General features: G+C 34.9%; 1 protein-coding gene across 1 annotated transcript in view; it reads right to left on the bottom strand.

Moving 5' to 3' along the window:
- Nucleotides 1–16315, bottom strand: part of IL1RAPL2 (interleukin 1 receptor accessory protein like 2) — a 562461-nt gene that overhangs the window by 390965 nt on the left and 155181 nt on the right. The window lies entirely within an intron of this gene.

Here is a 16315-nt window from a genome sequence, read left to right as displayed (position 1 = left end):
CTATTTGTAGGAAGTGTACCATCTAAAACACTGCATGCAAATACCATATTAAGCAGCAATATATTTTTGTTTCCTAAAGAAAGATTAATCAGCAAATTATTTCATTAACAAAGGAAGGAACAAAGACAACAGTAGGATTGCAAAACTTTATAGCCCTTTGGAGGTGTACAGAAATTAGTTAAGGCCAGGGCATGGGGAGAGTCTCAAATCATGCAGGCTGAGGAGTAGCCCAAACCTTATCACAGAAGATCCTCTGGGAGTTTGATCCTGAACCACTCCCTAGACATCTGAAGGTCACAGAGCATGAGTCCCAAGTATCCCTCAAGACATTAACATTAAACCAACATGATAAAAACATGATGAATGTGACATGTACTCCATGTGAGTTATCTAATGCCTTTGTTTTTGTTTTGGTTCTTTTTTCAGATTCTATTTCCATGAGCTTCTCTATAAATCACAAGCATCTGCAATCAAATTGTGCCAGTAAATCTCATGAAACAGCTTCCCTGAGACTAGAGAGTGTTAACACAAGAGGGTTTTTTTTTTCAATTTTATTTTATATAATGGTTGGGTGGGTCTTTTATTCTTTAGAAAAAAGTAGTATTTAAAAATGTCACTTACTTGGTGAGTAAGCTCCAGGAAAATAACACTGTTAAATCTCTAATAAACTGTGCATTTGCACTTGTTCTTAGAAGGCATTTAGAAAGCTAGATGTTACCTTAACCTCCAACCATTTCACCAAATCCCTTACTGTAAAAAGAAAGGGGGGGGGCATTTTCTTCACCTAGTTGAACAGGTACTTTGAAATACAGAGTCCAACCAAAGAATTTAGAACCTTCTAATCGTTACATGACTAGGTAAACTTGGTTGTTATAACAAACCAGGGGAAGAAAAATAAACTCACATAAGTCATGCAGTTCTCCATGAACAACACAATGCTTCTATTCTTCCTACTGTGTTGCAGTATACTCTACTGGATGAAGTCTCTCCTTTAACATGTGCAGGATTTTCAAGATTTGCAAAGCTTTGAGTGAAACAGGTAATAAGAGAAAGATAAATAAAATAAGCTAGAAATATGAACAGCTTGAGCCTCTGTTATGAGTTCATAAATGCCTTAAATTAGGAAGAATTACAGTGGGATTTAGAGCTATTGGGATATATTTGCATTTTGAGCTGGTCTTTTTACAACTAAGTATAACAATTTACTGACTTATTTTTTGTAGGAAAAAGGCATATTGTTACCTATTGTAATCTGTTAGCATAAAATATTTTGAATGTACCATAATGTGGGCACTTAGAGTTTCAGACATATGTTCAGAACTGGAATCTGTACAAGATTTTAATTTTAATCAAAGCCAAAGCAGCCCATGACTCAGGTCACCGTCTGTCCTCCAGAAACAAAGACAATGTAGATATTCTCAGTGGTTTTATTTCATCTTATTTTCATCATATAAAACTACAGTTGTTGTGATGGAGACATAAAAGATACGAACAAAAAGAGACCCAAAATAAATTAATTCAGGGAATAACTACAATAATACATTCTTATAACCTACCCATCTCTGCCTTTTTTAACCTCTTCATACATGCCTTGAAAACAGACCAGGAAAGTTAAGTTCTCTTGTTACCCTTATCTTCCTGAAAGTCTAGCTAGTATTCAAAATTGACAAGTATGTTTATAGACTACTCTGGCTCATAATCATTAATATTTTGAAATGAATATATCATAGCAGAGTGGCATGCCCTCTTTGAAAAATTCTTATAATGACAATTCCTAGAGGTTGTATTGCTTTGGATGAAATAACTGAAAATGTCAAAAAAGATTCTCCATGGATATTAGGTTATTTTTAAATTTTATTTTCATTTTTGCAAGTTCTGTTGACTGCTTCTTTATGAGATCTTAGAGCAACAGTCCCTGATGTGATATGCCCCAGTGAATTAAGCAGTCAATTAATTAAATGTTAATAAATTAAGCAATTGTATAAAATTGTTTAATTTTAGGAGCATTTTTTTCAAATGCCAGTTCAGAAAGCAGAAATCTTTTCAAGCACCTAAATCTGCTACTTACTTACCTTTAGGATACTTAAAAATACATCTGATTAGTAGAATCAGCTTACTGTATCCCTTCCAAGAAGACACGGGTTTTAGCCAGGTTTTAGCAACTCCAGGACTTAGGGTGAGTAATTAGAATTCTACATACTAGGCCAAAACACTCATTTTAAAAAAACTAATGATAAGTGGCTGATTGTTCTAGCTGTGGACTTCTCCATAATTTGTTAGTGGCATCACAAAGGAAATCACAGACCTCAGGGAGGCCTGGCTCTGGATTGCTTCATAATTGGCAGCAAATTTACCAGGCCTTACTGAAAAATGTGGATGAGTTGTTATTCTTACAGAACTCCGCTTTTCACATTACCTATACAATACCTAGATGTTCAATATCAATAACTGGAATAATCACACAGAAAATTATTTTTTATTGCATTAATTTAATGCTGAATGCATTCTACAATATCCAGACTTTGTATTCCTAATCTTATGGTGAGGCTGCATTTTCTATGAAAACGAAATGCATCATTTGCAAGCTGCTTAAGGATTATGACTGTCAACCAATCCATACTGGTCTTTTTGGAAACTAAAATGTGTTATGGATATTATCTTTCTGAGCTTCATGATGATCAAGACCATGCTATATTTATATTTTTATCCTCAGTTTCTACCTACACTTTGGCTGCTCCATAATATGCATTTAATATATTCTTGTTGAATCAGTAAAGTACTGATTGATAAATATAATGAAAAGACAAGTGAGCTTTAAAAAAACCAAAAAGTACAAGCCAACTTAGTGAAATAATTGTCATGATGCAACCAATAAAACCGGTCAATGTGATTTTTTTTTTCATATTTCCAAATGATTGCTTTTGTATCATCAGGAAGAGCATTAATATCAAAGTATTTCCCTTCATCTATACCAAATATGGGTCTGTATCTGATTTCATGGCTTAATATATATTTGGAATGCAGTATAAATAAAGTACTGAGCTATGAATATTTAGGAGGGATTCAGAAGACAATTATTATAGTCTCTTGAGCCAAAAGCCATGTGTGGAACCATTATAAAAATACAAGGTAGGACAATATTTGAGTTACTAGAATGAGTATATGAATAGTACAAATCAGTGTTATAAAATTGAAAGGTTACTCCATCTAGACAGAAGTAATCAAGGAGTAATTTTGGAGGACATAAGATTTGAACTACACCTGAATGACTAATAAGATTTGAATTAGTGGAAAGGAATGGTGGTTTGAATATAAGTAGAGAATGTGTAAGTTCTATTGCTTTCAGGATAAAAACAAAAGCTCCTTAAAATGGCCTATAAGATGCTAAATAATTTAGCACCTGACTACATCTCCAACCTCATCTCTTTCTGTTGGTGCCTCTGATCAAGCCTCATAGGGTACTGTTTCTACTTTCTGGAACATTTTCTTTTGCATTTTACCTAGGTAATGCCAAGTGGTCTTTCAGATCTCAGTTCAAGTATCTCTTTCTCCTAGATTATGACAACGTCCCATCCTGCCCTGTTATTAGCTCTTGTAGCACTAGGTACCTCTCATTAATGACACTTATCACAGTTGTAATTTTACATGTATTTTTATGATTATGTGTCTGCCTCCTCCACTAGATTATTAGTTCTAAAGAGTAGGGATCATCTTTATTTTAATTTACCATTATATCCACTGTACTTAACAGTGCTTGACATAAAATAGGTGCTCATAAATACATAAATTGGATAATTAAAATAGAGTCTGATTAGTGAAGGCTTTTACAGTGGGCTAGCAAATTTGGCCATACCGGAGCATCATACATTAACTTATCCAACAAATATATATTGAATTTGTACTATACAGTATACCCTTGACTTCATACCAGGTATGAAAGATACTTCCTGTCTGTGATCTATTCAATATGGGTGAAACAGATAAAAATAATAGAAAATAACAATATAGGGTGATCAGTGTTGTGACAGACAGAAGTATAGTGTTTTTGGAGGATTAAGAAAGAGACGTCTAAAAAGGATAGGGATATAAGTGGAGACTGCCTGGTAGGTATGGGTAATATTTAAATGGATTTTTGATCTTTTTCTGCTTATTAGAATAAATGCAAAAAGTAACCAGTAAAGTGGCAATAGTAGATAGTAACAGAATGTCTTTTAAAGTTTATAGATTTTTTAAAAAAAGAGGAATAAAAAATGGCTCAAAGAATTAGGTACCATTGGTGGTACCGTACAGTGAAAGAGAGCAGATGAGTTAGGATGTTTACTGGCCTCCTATTCTTGTGGACCTTTTGAGGGGATTTCTGAAGATTATACAAATTACCTCATCACTTTTCTGAATTTTTGTTCAGTATGCATATGAACTACAATAAGCATCTGTTCCACAGATATAACCTTGTCTCCAGATTTAGACAAAAACCTAGTCTAAATATTGTCTAAATATAGCATTGACAGGATATTCTCAAGGAGGAGGTAGAGGTCAAGATGTTGTGTCTGTAAGCTTTCAAGCCAACAAGCATGAACTGAGTTTCTACTGTTTCTCCTGCACTGTGTTAGGCACTATGTAGAAGAAAGAAGACCAGTCTTTCCCTAGAAGATTAAGGTGCTTTTTATAGCAGCTGGCATTCTAATTCACCTTCCAGTTGCTGCAGCAAGGCACTGAAAAGGAAACAGAATTTTTCTTATATTTATAATATATTTCATTCACAGGCAACTATTAGAATTTTTAAAAGCAAATATGGAAGGGTTAAAAACTAAACATCCAAATCTTTCTAAAGCACATTGGTTTGGTTCCAAGGCATTTACTAAAATTAGCCATAGAGCCTTACTTTGAAATAAATATAGTAAATTACTACTTTGGAAATTGGGCTCCTGGGCATCTCCGCTTCTATCTTAAATGGTCATTCCTAATTATATACATGAAAAAATCAAATATATCTTTAGATCAGATTTTTCTCTTAGGACAAAAATAATTATCCTGCTTTAACCTATGTATAATACTCCTGAAGCTACTTAACATCTTTCAGCAAATGACAAGTCAACAAAGTCAAAACAAAGTCTATTGGAACAGGCAAGTTACTCTGATGCATTTTAAAATCACCATCAAAAAGCTTCTCTGAAGCCTTTCCCAGAACAAAAAAGCATACAACAAAGGTTACTTTTTACTGGAAGAAAGAATGGGGGATGAAAATGGAAAGTTCCTGAAGTTGGAAGATTTGGAAAGGGGCCTGGCACGAATACTAAGAAGTAAAATGGTATATGTTAAGTATCTGCAGCATACTGGAATACAACCCTCAAAGACAACCCAATTCTACTTACTACAGCTCAAAGAGAAGGCAAACATGAAGCCAGGGACAGTATAATTATGTAGTATTTTTCTGTGTATAAAGGATCTAGTTACAACTTAGCCTTTCTTGTCTCAGAAGGAGGAACTTTTGGACATGGATGAAATCTCAAGAGACTGAATATTGTGACAAAAGAAGAGAGGTGAGGATGGAAAATTGGGGGGAACCAACAAAGTAGGGGAGAGAGGAAGTATCAAAAGAATTGGTCTTCATTCATTTAATAAATATTTATTAGGCCTTGTATACTAGGGATGAAAAAGATTATCCATTCACTTGAAAAGTTCTCAATTTAGGTGGGAGAGGCAAATACATTTATAGATAATAACAGCACAGTATCCTAAGCTAATACCTCTTCCTGCTATATCTCCCTGGACCCTGGACCATATCTCCTCACTTATCCTTTTAGACCTTATTCCATCAAGTTCTCCCTCTCCCTACTTTATCTGCAAGCTTTCCTTCTTAACTTGCTTTTTTCCTTTCAGATTGTAAATACACACAATTCTCTCAGTTAGTAAAGGAAAACTACACTGATGAGTGGTGAAGCTAGCTGTCACTTCCTCTCTCTTTCCTTCCTTTCATATACAAATTACATTTAAAGTTTCCACTTAATCTATTCTAATTAACTCCTCAATTCACTGCTGTCTTCTACTCTTAAAACTTTCCTAAAGCTGCTACTACTAAGTATATCAGTGACTCTATAAATGACAAATAGAATTAATTAGTTCTTATCTTACTTGACCTGTCTATGGCCTTTGGTATTGTTGCTCCCATTGAAACCCTATCCTCCTGCCTCCATGATCTCAATTTTCTGGCTCTCTCCCTTACTCGCTAGTTACTCCTCAGTCTTCCCTATAGGCCTCCCTTAATTATTGGTGTTCTCCAAAACTTCATCTTTGGTCTTCTCATTCTTAAGTGTTTTTCTGGGTTATTTAACCCATTTGAGCAATGTCTATTACCACCTAGTACACTGTTGACTCCAAAATCTTCATCGCGTAGGCCATGACCTCTCTCCCCTCTCTCCCAAGGTTCAGAATCAAATGTCTACCTTTTTAACTAAACATTGACACCTGGTACCCTAAAGTCACCTCAATTCAACGTATAAAAATATAAAAAGAAACAAGAACAAAAAACTTCAAAGCATTATTTTCTCCAAACCCTGACCACCATATTTACTTAGTGTGCAAGACCCATTACCCTGACTACTCCCTCTGATTTATCCTGTACATTCAAATGGTGATATAAATAAATCAATTCTGACTCTTTAATAGCTCATATATCTATCTTTTCCTCTATTTCATTTTGGATTTTTTTAAATGTTCTACTAACTGGTCTTGTTACCTTCAGTTTTACTCCCTTCTATCTTTGACATAAATATCAGAATGACCTTTCTAAAAATGCATATCCTCTTGGGTCCCTTGCTTGCTTCAAGCTTCTCAAAGACTCTTCATTGCCTGCAGCAATGGCTCTTGAACTTTCATGTGCATACGAATACCCTAGAAGATTTGTTAAAACAGGGAGAGTTAGGCCTTAAACCCTGGGTTTCTGATTCAGCAATTCTGGTTTTGGACCTCAGAATTTGCATTTCTAACAATTTAGCACTTTGCCGTGCAAGAAGGGAAAGGAAAAGGAGGAGGAGTCTAGGATGACAGCTGAATTTCTGTTATCAAAATCTTAAGAAATTGGGTGGTGGTGGTACAATTGATATGTTTTTGGAGTAGTGTTGTTGGGGTCTGGAGCCAATGGCCAAGAAAGAATTCTTGAGACGTCTTTGGTGCAAAAATGTGGCTTTATTAAAGCACAGGGACAGGACCGGTGGGCAGAAAGTGCTGCTGTTGCTTGCTGCCTCAGGATTGTAAGGACCAACTGCGTATATACTTTGGGGTCAGAGGAAGTAAAAGTAAGGGAAGTTCCAAAAGGATTTTTAAAAGATTTTACTATTTATTTGAGAGAGAGAGCGAACACAAGTTGAGGGAGAGAGGAGGCTGAGGGAGAAGGAGAAGCAGACTCTCCACCCAGCAGGGAGCCCTATGTGGGGCTAGATCACAGGATCATGACCCTAGCCTAGCTGAAGGTAGATGCTTAACTAAATGAGCCACCCAGGTGCCCACAAAAGGATTTTCATATGCTAAAGAAGACTCATAGGATACTCCGTAGGCCTTGCTATTGTCAAACCAAGGTTGTTTTACCCTCTACCAAGACATTAACATTAAGACAATTGAGAGCTTCCTGGAGGAATGTTACCCAAGTATTTGTCAATGGGCTACAGGTTATAAGGACATTTAATTTTATCTACATTTCCTTCTGCCTTTGTTTACCACATCATTATCACTGAGAAGGAAGATATAACGACTTAGTTGGGAAGAGGGCATTAAACATGATTTGTTCAACTTTGGGAATGTTCAAGTGTTTTTTCAACTGCATCCTCTATTCCCATACCCTAACATTGAACCAACCCTAGGTTCTACCCATCTTTCCTATTTATAAGTCACTAAATGCACTGAAGATACATCATGTTTTTCTTCCAATCACCTATATGTCTATAATTCCTTTGCCTCTCACCCTTCTTTCTTATGACTATCCTACTTGGCTGTCACAACCCAACTTAAGTATCTTTTTCTTAATCTTCCTTTCTCAGCCTCTACTTTCTGGTCTCTAAATGAAAAGCTGTGCAAAAGCTTTTTATTTCAGTATAATCTTAATAGTATAATTTTGCTTTTGTTTCTCTTGACAAAGGAAACATATCCAGGAAAAAGTTTCTATAGCTGATGTCAAAGAGATTATTGCCTATGTTTTCCTCTAGGAATTCTATGCTTTCAGGTCTCAAATTTAGATATTTAATCTATTTTGAGTTTATTTTTGTGCATAATGTAAGAAAGTGGTCCATTTTCATTCTTTTGCAAGTTCCTGACCAGGTTCCCCTATATTTACTGCAATATTATTTACAATAGCCAAGAAACAGAAGCAAGCCAAGTGTCCATCAATAGATGAATGGATAAAGAAGAATACACACACACACACACACACACACACACACACACACACAATGGAATATTACTCAGCCATAAAAAAGAATGAAATCTTGCCATTTGCAACATGGATGGATCTAGAGGGTATAATGTTAAGTAAAATAAGTCAGGCAGAGAAAGACAAATACCATATGATTTCACTCATATGTGGAATCTAAGAAACAAAATAAACACACAAAGAAAAAAAGAGACAAGAAACAGACTTAAATATAGAGAACAAACTGATGGTTGCCAGAAGGGAGTGGAGGATGGGTGAAATAGGTAAAGAGGATTAAGAGTACACTTATCATGATAAGCACTGAGTAATATATAGAAATGTTGAATTACTATGTGGTACACCTGAAACTAATACAACAGTGTATGTCAACTATGCTAAAATTAAAAAAATATATATATATATTTTAAAATGAGCTTAAGAGAGAGGGAGACAAACCATAAGAGACTCTTAACTATAGGAAACAAATAGAGGGTTACTAGAGGGGAGGTGAGAAGGAGATGGGCTAAATGGGCAATGAGTATGAAGGAGGGCATTGTGATGCGCACTGGGTGTTGTATGTAAGTGATGAATCACTAAATTCTACTCCTAAAACCAATATTGCACTACATGTTAACTAACTAGAATTTAAATAAAAACTTAAATAAACAAACAAATAAGCTTTTTGTCCTTAATAAAAATAAGCTTCAGAATATTTCTTAAAAAAAAAAAAGAGCATCTTCTTCTTTGTGATGGTTATATGAGGATGTATATGAGAATATTTTCAGTCCCAGAGGAGGAAGACTGATTGGAGTGGTTTCTAGTTTCTTCTAGTGCCAAGATATGAGTGTTAAAGGAAAACCATATATTTGTGAATGACATAAAAAATACACATTACCATATACAGTATTCCTAATTCCGTATAGCCAAATTAGGTAATGTTAAATTCAGAGTCTCTATACTGCATAGCTCATAAACAAATAATAAAATTTATTTAGTTATTGGGTACTTATTGTATAGTACTCTGCTAGACTCTGGCAGTTATAGTCTGGTTATAGAGACAAAATTAACATATATCAAATAATCAGAGAGCAATTAAGTACTAAAGTGTGTGCTAAAATTATAATAGGGTAATTAGAGAATGTAGAACTGAGCATCACCTAAAATTATAGAGAAAACTTCATTGAGGATTCAGAGCTTGAGCTGAATATTGGAGGTTGGTAAGAATTTAGATAGATGGAGAGAAGGAATAAGAACACTGTGTGTCAGGGCAAAACAAGAACAAAATCTTGGAAGCAAGAATTAACATAGCTTGTGTAGAACACAATGAGAAAAATAGGTTAACCAGAATAGAATGATAGAGACAGAGTGAAACTAGAGTCTAGATTTGTGGTTAAGGGTCAGCATTTAGAAAATCTTGAAAACAATGCAAAGTTATTTGCTCTTGATACAGTAAGTAACAGGAATTCTTTACAGGTTTCTGAATTAAAGAAGTAGAGTTTTCGTAAGGTAAATCTACAAAAAGTAATTAAATAGACTAAAAGAAGAGGTAGACTTCAGAAGGGAGACTAGTTATAAGAGATGATGAGGGCCTGAACTAAAGTAATGCCATTGGACTAGCAAAGAAGGCTGATACTCTGAGAATTTGAGAAGGAACAAAAGACAGTTCTTTGTACATTTTGGAATTATGAGAGATTGAATGATTAAAATAATTTTCCAATCCCAAAAATTCAAGAAGGAGCTATATTAAAATACTTAGAGTTCTGAAAAGATCATATCCCCAAATATAGGTAATTCAAAGTAATTCGAAATGCCATAAGCACATGCTTTATCTGCTCATTAAGCAATCCAACAATGCTAATAAAGTTAGGTAACAACAAACCTTTCATGGTGGTTCAGAGCATACAAAAGCCATTTTACAAATATCATCTCATTTGATCAAACAATACTGTGAATTTGCTTATTTTATTGCAAAGCACATTATTAAATGACTTATTAAAGACCTTTTGATCAAGGACATATCATTTTAATTCTCTCAGCCTCAGTTTCCTTATCTATGAAATAGGGATATTAATAATAATGCTCTCAGAGCATAGTTGCAAAAATTAAATTATATGCAATACGTCTAAGTGTCTAGCACTAGTGTCTAGTGTTGAGTGTGAGGGTATATCTGTTGTTATTGTCTCAATATTTATTGTTGTCAAGCATAGTCTATATATCTACACTCAATAATATTTATTGAATTGACTCAATAAATACTCAGGATTTATTAAATTGACATCTTCATGAGATCACCAGATTCTTAGAAAATTCCTTTTAATCATACCTTAATTCTAATTATTTTTCAACAAGTATCCCAATTTTAAAATGGGTGCCAAAAAGAACCAGGGACTTAGAGAATATAGCCAACAGAAATGCACTGAGATTTGTTAGCTTGAATAAAGGGTCTATTCAAGATTCTAAATGTTTTCATCAAAGTCAAAGTCTGGAGGAAACACACACACACTTACTCACTCATCAACCCTTCAGCACAACTGATGGGAATACTAAAAATATACATATATCTCCATACATGAATTTGAGAACATTGCACATTGCCATGGCTGATTTATGAGGCCCTTTCACTAAGAGGGATAAATGTATTATTAGGACTACTGAGAATAAGTCTCATAGCTCAAAAGTATGCCGTTTGTACCTTTAAAAATATGTCACTGTCAAAGTTCCTCATCTTCTCCTGGGATACGTGGCATGCTGCACATTGTCTTAAATGTGAAAAATACTTGATATACGTTTTGGTGACAATTCAGTAATTCAAGTACTGGTGAAGTGCCAGGCAATTATACCTAATCTCCACTTACTTTTCATCAACTGAGGTCAAGATTAGAGGACACCATTTATGTATGTATGTACATATGTATGTATGTATATATGTATATATTTGGGTTTTTGTTTATTTATTTTCTTTCCTAAGAGGAAAGAGTAACACAAGATTTTCCTGTACGACCTCTGCTTCCAATGAATGTTTCAAACTAGCTCTGTGAGCTGTTGCTGATGAGAGGTTCTAAATGGACAAGTAAATAAAACTTCAGTGGCTTCTGATTATGCATCTTAAGTATTCAGAGTCAGTAGCCAACAGAACCTAGCTAATCTTTATCATTCTAATCTTTAGACACAGTCAGTCTTCTTTAAGCCTAATGGCCTGGTTTTGTAGAATAGCATATTTTAAATAAAACAAAATTATACTAAAGGACTAAGACTCCTTAGACATCATTAATTTCTTGGAGTACTCTATGACATGATTATTATTCACTCTGGAGTCTCATAAATAATTGAAACCTAACTACATTGGCTGAAATAAATGAACTTAATATCACAAGCTAGTTTCCTCATGTGTAAAAAATAGATAATAATAACTACCTCGCCTTGCCAACCTTACAGAGCTCCCCTCCCACCACCACCACCATGAGTCCAAGGATTAAATGAAGAAAATGTCTGTGAAAGTGTTTTGTATGCTATAATGTAAAGCATTATTGTAAGGTTGGTAATAGTGATTCCAGGTCTTTATTTTATCATATATTTTCTTTATTTACTGATTTTTAAAAATTTGATTTTTTTGTCAATGGGTCTCTTACCAGACTTATCTGAAGAAAGCCATCTGGAATGCATATTTACAAGGTTAGCTTTTCACCATGGATATAACAGAGGCAAAAACTCATACCATGGATAGTGTAACTATCTGTGAAGATGTTTCCCTCACACAGAATTACAAAGAATGAAATTCAGTTAAATAAGGTCTTAGGATTTGGCTTCCTATTACTAATACATTAACTTCCCCTAAGCATGTTAAAGGCCTATAAGATAGTGGGGAATACCATTTTATAAAGCAATGTCACTCTCTGTACGTAGCTTAAAAAAAACAACATAGGAAACTCTTAACTAAGCAGATCAAAAGGATGATGGTTGCTGTATACTAATTCATATTATAAATAGATTCCCTTAAATATAAGTTCTCATAGGGCATTTAAATTTTCATTCATTCCTTTAACATTTATTAAATACCAATTATATATCAGGCACTCTGCTAGACGATGGCACAATTTCTGATGTATAGGCACACTCTTCATTTTTAGGATTCAACAATATGAATGTTTCTATATCTTTGGAATGTTAGTTTGTTAATGGGGAGAAATTCATGATTGGTGAAAGAAGGGAGGTAGAAAATGGTGGGATTTGTGGTAGGGCCAGATCACAAAGACCTTGGTGATGGAGACCCACTGAAGTATTTTATTTTATTTTATTTTATTTTTTTTTTTTAAAGATTTTATTTATTTATGTGACAGAGAGACAGCCAGCGAGAGAGGGAACACAGCAGGGGGAGTGGGAGAGGAAGAAGCAGGCTCATAGCGGAGGAGCCTGATGTGGGACTCGATCCCAGATCGCCAGGATCACGCCCTGAGCCGAAGGCAGACGCTTTAACGACTGCGCTACCCAGGCGCCCCCCACTGAAGTATTTTATGTAGTGGAGTGTTGTGATTAGTTTTACAATATAGGAAGAGCATCGTGTCATCTTCCTTTTTCTCTGAAAGTCTGACTGTTAAAGGGACACAAAAACAAGGAGGGGAACATGGAAACATGATGAAATACATTTTTTGTTTGATTTAAAGACAGATGAGTAGGAGATACTTATTTTTTAAGTGACCCCTGAATGAGGAACACTAGTCAATATGATTGAAGAGACTTTGAGCTACATGTGTCTCACAGAACATTTCCATAGGCTGGGGGTAGGGTGGATAGAGGGACAAGGAAGGGTGGGGTGGCAGGGTTGAGGCAAGTCTCCATGTTGTCCCAAGTTGAGTAGATCATACAGTGCAATTGCCTGGGACAGTCCCAATTTATGCCAGTTTTTCCGGCATAATTATTAGTAGTGACCTCTTTCATTGTCAAAAGTTTTCCAGTTTGGATGATAAATTATATACGCACCCTACCTAAAGGTAGGCTCTACTAACAAAATATTCATTTGTCAACTTGGAAATCATTTTAAAAAGAACAACGTTGGATATCCTAGCTGCTGGTCTAGACAGAGCAAAGTAAAACACCCTCTATATTTGCCCTAGAAGGATGGAAATTCCCAAAATGGAAAAACATAGGATGACTAATGGAATATTTGTTAAACCTATTGCTGACCAGTCTCCAGTTCCTACTCTAAAAACATCGAACAAAATTACCCTGAGGAAACTTCTCTAACACATTCATAGCTCCCGAATGGTACTTGCCTAACAACTATAGACGATCCAGTTCAAGTCATCTCAACAGTAGCATTTGAGAATTAAGAGAGGAACTCAGAGGTGCTTGGGTGGCTCCGTCGATTGAATGTCCAACTCTTGATTTTGGCTCGGGTCATAATCTCAGAGCTGTGGAATGGTGCCCCACATCAGGCTCTGAGCTCAACACCAAATCTGCTTGTTCCTCTCCCTCTCCCTTTGCCCCACCCCGCTTGCTCTCTCTCTCTCTCTCTCTCAAAAAAAAAAAAAAAGACAGAGAGAGAGAGAGGAACTCAAATGGTTTGTCTTTTAGGTAAAATGGCAATTTAATGCCTATACCCAGCTACTGGCTGTAGAAGAAAGGGAGGAACCCAATAGATGACAGTTTGTTTTTTTTTTTAAATTATAGAGTTCTCTGCAAACTGAGTCATTAAGTGCCAACTGGTGATTGACACTAAAATTATACTTTACTTCCAAAGATAATCAGAATCAAACTCAATCTGGTGATCCACTTTATGTCAAAGAAACTTAAAATTATTAATAAAATATTCCATAAATTGCCAGTAACAACAAAACAGTACTATCAAATGAGTGGTATATCTTGGAATCCGAACTAGGAATGCAGTAGGAAGGCACAAAATTATCTTCTACCAACACTAAGCAGGAGGAAAATCATTCCTGTGACCATATTTTAAAAACACATTAAAATTAAAAAAATACTAATTTATGCTGATAATATATCATGCTAGGAATTTCTTTGCAGTAAATTATTTATAATCACAAGTACAAGCTTGCAACTCAAGTTGCTAATTTCAATTGACTTTAATAAGGAACTAATTCCCAAAGATTAGTACCCCTTTTATGTAGTAAGACACAAAGCAAATCAAGACAAAATGATAACAAGATGCAATCAGGATGTATTAAATAAAGTAAATCATGAATAAGAAAGATACTTTACACAAAAACCTCTGACAAATTTAGACACAAGCAACCGCAGTCTTTGTCTTAATTAAAGGGTGATCTCACGAGCAAAATAGTCATTGGCTGAGACATGTAAGCCTTCCACTATTTTCAATGGTAAATTAGACCATTACTGAATTGGCCTCTTCATAGACTATAGTTATTGCTCTGTCTTTTTCAATGATCAAACTGGCTTGTTCTTATAACTTGAAGAATTTAAGCTGGAAATTATAAAGATCTCTCAACTTACATGCATAAAATTGCTAATTTTTTTACAATGTTTACAGAAAATCTGTGGCCACAGCAAATTATTTTGTCTTATGGTATTAACATTGAGTCATTATTAGTAAAAAGAACCTTGATGTTTTGGTAAAGTATATATTTTGATCAGAAACTCTTTGTGGTATTTTTCAATATTAGTATGTACATTCTAAATGGTTTGTTTAGGCAGGCAAAATTATGGTAACTGACATGGTCAGAATTACTAATTCAAGCTTTTATAGAATAGCTTATTCTCATCAATTACCCATTTACTAGAAACTCAAAGCATAATATAAGCCAATCATTTTTCTTTTTTAAATTAAGCTAAATTATTCTTTTTTAAAAAGATTTTATTTATTTATTTGACAGAGAGAGACAGCCAGTGAGAGAGGGAACACAAGCAGGGGGAGTGGGAGAGGAAGATGTCGGCTCCTAGCGGAGGAGCCTGATGTGGGGCTCAATCCCAGAACACCGGGATCACGCCCTGAGCCGAAGGCAGACGCTTAACGACTGTGCCACCCAGGCGTCCCAAAATTAAGCTAAATTCTTTAGGAGCTGAAAAGTTCTCAATTTTTTTTAAGTGTACTATAAATGCCAAGTTCTTTATTCCCTAATTCGCAAACAGACCTTTATTAAATTAAATGTTACGATGAAATAATTACACACTGTAACTACATGTTTCACTTGCAGTGCAATTTTATGTTTCATAGTAGGGGAATGGTCCTGATTACTTTGACTACATAAACAAAATAAAACAGAACCATCTACTCCTAATCATTAAGTTAGATACGTTTTTTATAGAAAATGCATACAGTGTAATGAAAGATATGCAGGCGACAAGCTTTACACCTAGGTACACAATTTCTGATTACATGTCCAAAACAGCAACAAAACAAATACTCTTTATAATGAATTTGGAGTCATGATCTACCTTCATAAATGGCCTGAGAAAACTGAGATAGAGAGGTAAAGCCCTTTCATTAAGGTCCCATAACAGCATAGTGGCAGAACCAAGTTGAGAACTCATGTCTCCTAAATCTTACTTCCATTATTATGATCATATAAGCAGGATCAAGTTTAGTAGTGCTAAGGAAATGTTCTAATGTATTAAGCTATGGTAAGATTGTGTATATTATCTCTTACCTTCAAATCATCATTTCTCAAATTATATTTTGGGGGATAGAACTCTTCTATGAGAATATTTGTGAGTATACGTATGTGTATTTCAACTAAAATAAATCAATAAAATATATTTTGAATTTTCTAGGTGATCATCTCATAACTGGTTACTCCACATGGTTTAAGTGACAACATTTACATATTTGTTTATAATTATATTGGCACCAACTAGTACCCTATATAAGTGTATATGTATAAATACATACCAATGATGACTTCATGTCAAATGAGAATCAAAGGACATCATGGTGCACTA

The sequence above is a fragment of the Ursus arctos genome, chromosome X (assembly GCF_023065955.2).
Source record: "Ursus arctos isolate Adak ecotype North America chromosome X, UrsArc2.0, whole genome shotgun sequence".
Lineage (NCBI taxonomy): Eukaryota > Metazoa > Chordata > Mammalia > Carnivora > Ursidae > Ursus > Ursus arctos.
This window is presented reverse-complemented; position numbering and strand designations above follow the sequence as displayed.